Here is a 9,606-nt window from a genome sequence, read left to right as displayed (position 1 = left end):
TCAAAATTGTGTTTTTGGAAAAGCAGGTTTAGGTTTTAATCCACAGAGCAAGAAGAATGAGTTTTCAAAGTCTTTCTCAAAACTGCCAGAAAAACAACTGATTGAAAAATCGAAACAACCGGTTGTTACATGCTTTTATTGCATGAAGAGAGGCCACTCTGTTAGATTTTGCAATATTAGGAAATATTTTGTTCGTAAAGGTGTTATGAGATGGATTCCCAAGAAATCTGAGGTTCCTCATGATAAAGTTAATGTCAAAGGACCCACATTCATAAGGGGACCAAATCTTGTTGCTTGATTTTCTCTTTTGTAGGTAAGCTTGATGAAAAACATGGAGATGTGGTATCTGGACAGTGGTTGTTCCAAGCACATGTTTGGAGATAAATCTAAGTTTGTGAACATCAATTTCAAACAAGAAGGACAAGTGAGTTATGAAGACAACAATAAAGGAAAGATTCTTGGAAGAGACACCATTGGAGACAAGAACAACTTCTTGGTTCATGATGTTCTTTATGTTGAAGGTCTCAAGCACAGTCTTCTAAGCATTAGCCAGCTATGTGACAAGGGTTACCAAGTAACCTTCAAGCCAAAATCTTGTGAGATATGCCTACCCAATTCAAAGGAAGTAGTGTTGATTGGTAAAAGGATCAACAATGTTTATCTTTTATATATCTCTTCTCCTACATCTATTGGTTGTCTTCTTTGCAAACATGATGAGTCATGGTTGTGGCATACAAGAATAGCTCATATTCACATGCATCATTTGAATAAATTGATATCTAAAAATATTGTAATAGGATTACCCGAACTCAAGTTTGAGAAATATCACTTATGTGAAGCATGCCAAAAGGGGAAACAAATCAATCATTCTTTCAAATTGAAAAATATTATTTCCACTTCAAAACCCCTTGAGCTGCTGCAGATGGATCTATTTGGTCCTTTAAGAACCATGAGTCTTGGTGGAAACTACTATGCTCTTGTTGTTGTTTATAACTTTTCTAGGTATACATGGACGATGTTCTTGGAGACAAAGAGTGAGGCATTCTCTGCATTCAAGAAGCTTGCCAAAATATTGCAAAACTCTTGCTGCAGCAACATCTTTGCAATTAGAAGTGATCTTGGAGGGGAGTTTTAAAATGAAAAATTCAGCACCTACTGTGAAAATCTGGGAATTTTTCACAACTTTTTTGCACTAAGAACTCCTCAACAGAATGGAGTAGTGGAGAGGAAGAACAGGTCTCTTGAAGAACTAGCAAGAACCATGCTAAGTGAATCTTCCTTACCCAAGTATTTTTGGGTTCATGTTGTGAGCACTTCTTGCTATGTGATGAATAGAGTGTTTATAAGGCCAATCTTGAAGAAAACTCCATACGAGCTTTTTAATGGAAGGATGCCAAACATTAGTCACCTAAAAGTGTTTGGATGCAGATGTTTCATTCTGAATAATGGGAAAGAAAATCTGGGGAAGTTTGATGAAAAAGTTGACAATGACATCTTCATTGGTTATTCTTTAACTAGCCATGCCTATAGAGTCTACAACAAGAGACTCATGATTGTGGAGGATTCTGTCCATGTGGTGTTTGATGAAATCATTCATAGTGATCAGGGTTCTATAAAGGATTATACAGAAGAAGATGAGCATAACATCATCTTGCAAAAGCTGGAATCCTGCCCAGAAAAACAATTGATTGATTATGCGAAACAACCGGTTGAAATTCTGCAACAGGAAGAGTTGCCAAAGGAATGGAGAATTCCAAGGGATCTTTCAGTGGAGAACATCATTGGCCAGATCCATAATGGTGTTTCTACACGTATTGTTGTATCTAACTACTGCAAGCATATGACTTTTGTCTCACAAGTTGAACCTAAGTCAATTGAGGAAACTCTCAAGGATGATAAATGGGTTGTTGCCATGCATGAGGAACTGCATCAATTCACAAGGAATAATGTCTGGTTTCTTGTTCCAAGGTCTGACCAGATGAACATTTGGATGCAAATGGGTTTTCAAAAACAAGCTGGATGAATCTAGAGTAATTACAAGGACAAGGCAAGTCTTGTGGCTAAAGGTTATAATCAAGAAGAAGGCATAGATTATGGTGAAACCTTTGCTCCAGTTGCAAGATTAGAAGCTGTAAGGTTGTTGTTGGACTTTCCTTGTATGAGTGGATTCAAATTGTTTCAAATGGATGTTAATAGTGCTTTCCTCAATGGAATCATCAATGAGGAAGTCTATGTTGAACAACCATCGGTCTTTGAAGATCATCAACATCCTAACCATGTATACAAGCTGAAAAAGGCCTTGTATGGGCTTAAGAAAGCTCCAAGGCAGTGGTATGAGAGGCTCAGTAACTTTCTTTTATTCAATGGCTATGAAAGAGGGATGATTGACAAGACTCTCTCTATCAAGAAGTCAAATTCTGAAATTATCTTGGTCCAAATCTATGTTGATGACATCATTTTTTGTGCTACCAAAGATAGTTTATGTGAAGAGTTTGTGGATGTCATGCAAGGTGAGTTTGAAATGTCTATGATGGGGGAGATTTCATTCTTTCTTGAACTGCAGGTCAAGCAATCCAAAGATGGAATTTTCCTATCTCAATCAAAGTATTGCAAAGAAATTCTCAAGAAGTTTAAAATGGAAAGTTGCAAAGAAGCTAACACACCTATGGCATCAAGTTGTTATATGGATGCTGATGTGGTTTGAAAAGAGGTAGATCAAACCAAATATAGAGGGTGAATTGGTTCCCTACTCTATCTCACAGCAAGTAGATCGAATATCATGTTTGCCGTGTGTCTTTGTGCAAGATTCCAAGCAAATCCAAGTGCTATAAATCTCACCAAAATTCAGATTCAACACTCAAGAACAAAGCACATTGAGATCCGTCATCACTTCATAAGGGATCATGTGAACAATGGAGATTGTGAGATGAAATTCATTGAGACAAGATTGCAACTTGCTGATATATTCACAAAGCCTTTGCCAAAGGACAAGTTTTTCTTTTTAAGAAATGAGTTAGGTATTCTTGATTCACAAACTCTTTCGTAATTCTGTTTTTATCCCTTTCTTCATTCTACTTGTGAAGAGAAATAGGGGGAAAAGGTGTTGGTTTATGTGTTGTGTATGCTGCTACTACAAACTCTGATTTGAAGTTTAATTATGTTGTATTGTTGTTGCTACACTCACTTAAACTCACTATTTTGGCACTTTTTGGACTGTTTTTTCTGCTGGTTTGATTATGCAGAAAACTAGTGAGTGTGCCTCGATAACCTACTACTATATATGCTTTGTGTTTGCATAGTTTCTGTTTTGCAGGTGGTGGTTCAGATTCAAACAGATCAACACAAGCAACTAAGGATTTGTCTTCATCAAATAGGAGGAGATTGTTGATCAAGGATGATCTTGAAGCTTTGATGTCTCCAAATCCATGGTGTTTGGTGGAGGGCTGGAGTTGCTGTGTGTATGGGTGGGTTTTGGATAGAATATTGTGTAATACACTCTTTGTTTGAATCTAAAACAGTTTGGAATCAAAACCTTTTTGCAAAAGATTGTTTTATAAAGAAGTGGAAAAACAACCTATTGTTTTGTCGTTTCAAGTAGTTGTTTATCACTTTGAGGTTTTTTTAAAAGGGTTTGAAACTGTTTCAATTGGTTGACTTTGCTGTCAAGCCTATTCTATCGGTTGTTTTGATGATTCAACCGATTGTTTGTTGAAAATCCATAATAGAATTTCTGTTATGTTTGCAAATCAACTTTAAATGTTTTCTAACTGAATAGGCTCCTGCTTTAAATGTTTTTAACAACTTTTGGAGTATTTAAAGAGGTTGATATACTCTTTTAAAGTTTGATAACAATTGAGACATTTGTGAAAGTGTGAAAATAGATTTGAGTTTTCAAGATTTGCATTCAAGCTTTAGGGTTTTTTCAAAGAAGTGGAATAGGATTGCTATAATATTTTGATTTGGTCTTCATCAGGTGTAATCCTTTCTGAATCTATTGTATTTCTGAATATTGTTGTGTAAGTGCATAATCAGAGGTTGTTCTGATTTCTGTGGTGTTTGTGTGCCAAAGGAAGTGTGTGTCTTGAGGTGTTCAATGTCATTTATTTGGTGGTGTGTTTGTAATCTGGATTTTGATTGCATAGTAGATACCAGTGGTTTCTGGGGACTAGATGTAGCTCTTGGGATAAGAGTGAACCAGTATAAATTGCTTGTGTGGTTTTCTCTTACCCTGGACTCATTTAAATTATAGTTTTAAGTTGTTTTTAATTCTGCTGATATAAACAACTGGTTGAATCGCAAAAACAACCGGTTGATTTTCTGTTAATCAACTTAAACAGTTTTAATTGATTGCTTTCTGGATTTCTATATCTGTGATTCTGCTTTGAACTTCATTATACCTTCAAAGTTTGCGAAAATCTTTCATAAACAATTCAACCCCCCCCCCCTCTTGTTTAAGGTCATATATCATATATTCTAAAAGTCTAATCCAATCAAAGTACTAGTATCACTCAACATCAAAGAGATTAATTAATATTCATTTTTCATCTTAATAATATTAAAGCTTAAATAAACTTTTGACGATGATAAATGTACAATTTTGGTCCTTATAAAAATTTAATAACACATTAAGTCTTCTAAGTTTTTTAAAATTAAGCAATTTTAGTTCAACATAGTTTATCATCTATATTCTACCCAAAAAGTGTTAATGTAGTTATTGCTTTAATAATGTTAAAGCTTATAATTAAACATAGTCATTAATATTCAAAGTTAAAAAGACCTAACTAAGTTCGTTATCATTTACTAATGCATCATCCTTCTTGGTAGATAATGAAAAACACATTAACTTTGGACCATAATTGTTTAATTTTATAAAACTAGAAGACCAAATATGCAATTAAAGTTCTCTAAAAACCAAAATTACACATTCACAATGTTATAGGGGAAAAATGCATTTAAGCATAATATTAATAACCACGCCAAAACCATCATATATAACCAATGACTCTGCAGTTGACAAGGGAAGATGTTTGAGCCCTGTGCTTTTCTACGCTATAGCAAAAACACATGAAAACAATAAAAATTGCATGTCATAACTAATTTATTTTAAGAAAGAACATTTTTTTCTAATAACTTACTAAAATAACTTGGAGAAAACAAAATGATTATTTGTCATCCTTTTAAGTAACAAAATAAATCCAAACCTGTTCTTGAAATTAAGAAAACGAACTTTAACGTTAAACAATCCACCATTTACCATAAGAGAAAAAAAATCAAATTTCCATACATGGGCAAAACCTAAGAAAAATATGGGATATGGGTAGCAAACATCTCAATTCCTATCCTATCCCAAATTTCTCCAAACTGAATTCTCCAAACCCCTTAGTCGGTTCTCGCACAACCAAATATCAAAATCCCTTTCCCCAATTTTTGAATTCAAAACATCACTACTTCCTTTCGGTTTTGGCAAATATTTCACAATCATTTTTTTGTTGTCATTTCCACTTATACCCTTGCATGTCAGCAATGTTGCCACATCACCATCCATGACCACGTCTGCAATGTCAATAGTGAGTTACTAAATAAACCGTGTCAACAAAACATTTTCCTCAATACAAATGCCAAGTAAACATTAACTACTAATTGGATCCCAATTTTTTGTGTTCCAACTCGACTTAGAATTACACAAAATTCTTTCTTTGATAGTCATAATTAGCTACCACAAATTACAAAATTGTAAATACATCATACCAATTGATAAATATGTTCATAAGTTATCCAAATCAGGTTGTCTTCATCAATTCTATCTAGAGGTGGAATAGGGACAAACATTGTGATCTTGGTGTAGACGACATGAAGGTGGTAATCATAGTGTAGAGGAAGGCGAAACCCTTTGTAAGATGAAGGAAAACGAAGGGTGAGGGTGAAAATGAAGCTCTAATGGGGGAGACTGGATTGGGGGGGGGGGGGGGGGGGGGGCGACAAGAAGGGTGTTGAAATATAATCCACATTACAGATGGAGTCTGTGTTAAAAAATGTGTCACATTGTATGCCAAATACTCACCACTTAACGTTGTTTAAGTCAATTTGACAGAAAATACAAAATTGCATACTTTTAAACAACCATTGGGATCAAATTAAACTTTTTAAGTACCAATACACTAAAGGGACTTTTGCCCATTAATATAGAGACCAAAAAGGTCAATAAGCAAAAAAATAATTATTTGTTTAAAAAAAGTGGATAATGATAATAATTAATGAATAAGTTTAAAATTTAACTTACTAATTAAATTTAAAAACTAACTAATTATTAATTAATTAATTAAAAGTAAATGTGGATGGTGGTTTTGTATTAAGTGGTTATATTTGGTGGTCGTGGTTAACCAATATAAATGTATGGTTGTGGGTTTTTTTTGCTTCGTTAAATTGATTCCATTTAGTTTTAGTATTATTCTAAAGCAATTGCAATGACGAATAATGAGACGTTGGTATTGAAGGGTGAGATGAGCGAGGTGTTGCAATTGATGAAGAAAACTTTCTATTCTAACGAAGAAATCTTCCTTCGCGAAATCATCAACAATGCATCTAATGTAAGTTGTCGATTAAATTTGATGTTATTTTTACATTTCTTTTTTTAATCGTTATTGATTAATGTACGCATGCACAGACTTTGGATAAAATTCAATTTGAGAGGCTCATGAACAATAACGTTTTAAATGATGAATTAATTATTAGATTGATGTTAACAAAACACTTTCTATCATTGACAATGGTATTGGCATGACCAAAATGGGTAGGTAGGTGGTGAGGTTCAACTTTCATTTGCATTCCATGCTCATTAATTCTAGTATGTGACATATGTGCTTGTTTTAGATTTGGTCGATAATTTGGGTTTTGGCTTCTACTCTACTTATCTGGTTGCTGAGAAGGTTATCCTCACCTCTAAGCATAATGACCATGCCCAATATACTTTGGAATCTCAACCTAGTGCCTCTTTCATTGTTACCAAGGATATTAATGCCCAAAAACTCCTAAGGGGAACCAAAATCACCCTCTTCCTTAAGGACAACCAGGTACATAAACTAATTCATTCCCATATTTTATGTTATTTCTTTTGCTTACTTATTGTTGTCTACAGTTGGAGTACTTGCAAGAGACCACCATAAAGAATCTTATTAGCAAACATTGCCAACTTATTACCCATCCCATTTACCTTTGGAGTGAGAACAACAAAGACCATTGACAACTCATTCACTTTTGGCTGCGTAACAAAGAGATGTACGATAAATTTGTGGCTCAAAAGCTTGGGAATCACTTACCAGATGATCTTGCATTCTCCATTCTTTTCAAACTACCTTTGAAATCTCTTAAGAGATATGGACGCCTACACAAATCATGGGCTATCTTGCTTGAAAAATCTAATTTCATGGAGCTCTTTCGTATTAATTTCATATCTAACCAACATTCTTACTATGAAGATACATCTCTCCTTCTGTTCCTCGATCAACCTGATAAGTCCTCCTTATTTTCACTTTCTGGTATGTCGTTTCAAAATATAGAAAATAAATTTGGTCAAAGGGTCATTGTTCTGGATATTTTATTTTGGGTTCTTCTAGCATTAATGGAATTCTTTGCCTCGACCCATACGAGTCAGGAACTATCTATTTATGGAATCCATCTAGCGATGAATTTAAGATCATCCCTCCTAGTCCAATTGAGTATATACCAGATTCTAGGGACCCTATGTTTGAGTATCATGGATTTGGCTATGATTGTGCTAGAGATGATTATAAGGTAATTAGAGAATTAATTATTTTTCCAAGTGTTATTACGGAGGATGACTCCGATTATGAAGAATGGCATATTACAGAATCGTGGGAGATTTATAGCGTAAGAAGTAATTGTTGGAGGAAACTTAAATCTGATATATAAATGAATTCAAGATTTGATGTAAATGATAAATTCTACTTAGAGGGGATGTGTCATTGGTTGGGTAACTGGCATGAAAGTTATGATGAATTTAAAAAAACATATTTGGTATCATTTGACTTAAGCAATGAGGAATGGTTTATAACTCCTTTACCCTTAGAAATATATGATAATTTTGATATTAATTTGGTGGAGAATCATTTATTTCTCTTAAATGGTTCAATTTCTTTGATATCAAACTATTACGAAACAACTACCTTTTCCATATCAATTTTGGCTGAAATTGGTAAGAAGGAAACATGGACTAAACTCGTCACTCTTGGACCCTTACCTTACCTTCTGCGTCCTTTTGGAATAGGGAATATGAGCAATATACTCTTCAGAACAACTGACGGTAAACTAGCTTGGCTTGACTTAAGGACCCACTTGGTTGAGAAGCTTGATGTCAATGCACATGGTATAATATGTGAGCTAATAGTTTATAAGGGAAATCTTTTTCCAACTAAAGGAATAAATAGTTAATTTTTTTCTTGTTTTTCTCTAAGTGGTTTATGAATAGTTATTAGAATTTTCTCCTACAAATATTAAAAATGTGATTTTTCAATTTCATGTTGTACTTCTTTCTTTCTTAGCTATGTTGAACCCGAGAACAAGAAATTGTCATCAATGTTGCAACTTGTTTTGTATTTACATTTTTTTAATGAAATTTACCTACAAAAGTGTTCCGTCCGGTTGACCGGGGCGACCTCAACCGTCAGCTAAGGACTCCTTCCCACGGGTTACCTGTGGATTCCTGCAAAAAGAGGACAAAGGGGCGCCCTAGCGGCCGTTTGCACTCCGACGTTCAAGTCAGCCAGCAAGAAACACCAAAACTGGGCACCTCCGTATCTGAGCACCGCGTATGGCACTCTGAAGGTGATAAAAGAACTGTGTGTTGTGTGTATGTTTTCTCCCTCAGGCAAAAATCTTTTCCCAGTCCCTTGTGCGTAACCTAAAGGCACGAGCAAGCAACTAGAGAGTTCTCGTAAATTTGCCAAAAGTTCGAACCCCGTTCCCAACATTCTCTGCGCTATTTAAACTACCCAAGCATTTAAAGTGCTTTTAATCACAAACGTAACGCACTCATTAAAGCGTTTAATTAGAAAACGTAGCGCATTTAAGACGTTGAAACGCTTGGGAGCCATCATAGTACTTGAACGCTCGAAACGGAAACTGTATTGAATGACTTGATTACATGGCACCTGACTAAAGGGTGTTTCTATTATGACCTGGCTGTCGAACACGTGGAGGACCTCACGACACCTTGACCCCATCTGGGGGCGTTTCTGCCCAGCTGGGGACGTTTCTACGTGTGGGTCCTCCTGCCTGGGAGTGCTACTGCGCAAGGGGTGACTTCTTGGGTGCCAACTCATGCCCCCAATTATCTAGTCACTTACTTTGAGAGCGTATCTGCCTTCCTCTCGTACCCTGCACCCGGCTACCCTGGGCGTGACCTTCCTCTTGAGTCGTATCTGTCCCAAAGGCGTCTCTGGGGCGGCAGGGGTACTTCTCGAGTCAGGCTGCCCTACACTGGTGTTGTTGCTATGGCCTTGAAGCCACCTTTCTCTCCTCTTTATTACTGTTCCCTGGTTATCCAGGGTTTGGGGCCTCCCCGCGGCGTCGCCCCCTCCATGGTCTTTC

The 9,606-nt window shown here is 35.8% G+C and overlaps 1 pseudogene; it reads left to right on the top strand.

The window, feature by feature from the left end:
- The first annotated feature begins 6,464 nt into the window (after positions 1 to 6,464).
- Positions 6,465 to 7,240, top strand: LOC137839417 (heat shock protein 90-1-like; annotated as a pseudogene).
- The last annotated feature ends 2,366 nt before the right edge of the window (positions 7,241 to 9,606 follow it).

Source organism: Phaseolus vulgaris, chromosome 4 (assembly GCF_051622355.1).
Source record: "Phaseolus vulgaris cultivar YP4 chromosome 4, ASM5162235v1, whole genome shotgun sequence".
Classification (NCBI taxonomy): domain Eukaryota; kingdom Viridiplantae; phylum Streptophyta; class Magnoliopsida; order Fabales; family Fabaceae; genus Phaseolus; species Phaseolus vulgaris.
Note: the sequence above shows the minus strand (reverse complement) of the source record. Positions and strands in the feature narration are given on the sequence as shown.